Below are 1,570 nucleotides of genomic sequence, written 5' to 3' on the forward strand. Positions count from 1 at the left end.
CAATCCTCCTGCTTCGCCTCCGAAAGTTCTGGGATTACAGGCATGAGCCTCTGTACCTGGCCTCAAAGTGTAATTTTTATCACACATCAAAGGTTTATTTAACTCACCTATAAGCGAACCAAAAAGAATGGCAAAGCTGATTGAAAGAGCGTTTGAGAGACAGATTTGTGTATTTAGTTGGAAGAGACATACTAAAATAAGTTTGCTAAGTTAGAGACAAAACTGGTATATACCTTACAGGACAAAAGCATGATTTTTTTTGGTTCTCTACTGAACAAAAATCCTTTGCATCTTTACATACATGCATGTACGTATTTGTGCATATGCCTACAAGTTAGCATGTGACTTCACAAAGTCTGGGCTCTAATCTATAGTAAATTGTAAGGCAAAGGTACATTCCCCTTGAAAATTAAATAACTCTTCTCTGTTCAACCCTGTCCCAAAGTGACACTGAAAGGAAAGAATCCTCCTTTTGCCTTACTTCCAAGTTACAGATAACTTTTCCTAACAGTACAGAGCATTTTCCTCCTTGCTCGTGCCTCCTGACCAGTGCTGAACACCTGAGACTTGCCACATCGTGATCCATCAGCTCATAGTCTCTCTCATCCCACAGCGTTGTCTGCACTTGAGGCTGTTCAGCCCCGGCCTGCTGGCTCCTGGCATTTGGTTGTTCCTTCATCCAGGGCGGCCCTTTCTGAGATGCCTTTTGTGCATAATAACAACACTGTTCACAGAGAGCTTTCCCACAGTTGACTTGCTTGAGCTTTTAAGAATTTTAAATGGTAGATAGTTTGGCAACACCCCTACTCCAGCAGCTTAATAGAGGGGAAAAAGCTCAAGGGTCGTGTGATTAGAAGAGGCTCGTTAGGAAGTGGCAGAACCTGGCTGTGAACCCAGGGCCATAGGCTTGTCTTATGTGCTGCATGACTGCTTGGCCGACATCCTGAGATGGACACGGTGTTTCCAACGGTCTCCTTAACACTCCCTCCCTTTTGCCTTTCTCTGTGTATCCCCACCTCTTTTGGGGGTTCGTTTGTTCCCTTGGACTCAGCCCTTTCTCCTCCCTCTTCCATAGGAAAGTTAACTAGTTCTCTTCCCTTAGGATAGACCTGGAAGACCAGTAGCCCCGTTCAGCCGGGTAATGACTGGTTTAGGCCCTGGGGGATATTTGCACGTTCACCGATACTCCCTCATCTCAGGAAGTGTGGGGAGCTTTTGTAAACCAGTTTTTGTAACCTTCTCTGCCTAAGGGTTCTCACAAGTAAGGCTTTGCGCCACCCACAGTCAGCATGTCAACTGCCCACCGTTCTCAGCAGGGATGGTGACTGTGCCTGGGGTGCTGGTGAGGAAACCAGCAGAAAGCCAGAATGGCTCACCCAGAGTCACACGGAAGAGTCACGTGGAAGAGGAGGGACCTGAACTCAGGACTTGGGATTCTCAGCCTCTCATTCCTCAGCACCTCGGCTTGACTGCTGCATGCAGGTGTGGGGGCACAAACCAGGCGCAGCTGGGCAAATTACAGAAACACTTAGGAGTTCCTGAGCTCAGAGGGCTGGGTTTGAAATCTCTC

The sequence above is a fragment of the Mandrillus leucophaeus genome, unplaced genomic scaffold (assembly GCF_000951045.1).
Source record: "Mandrillus leucophaeus isolate KB7577 unplaced genomic scaffold, Mleu.le_1.0 Scaffold12, whole genome shotgun sequence".
NCBI lineage: Eukaryota > Metazoa > Chordata > Mammalia > Primates > Cercopithecidae > Mandrillus > Mandrillus leucophaeus.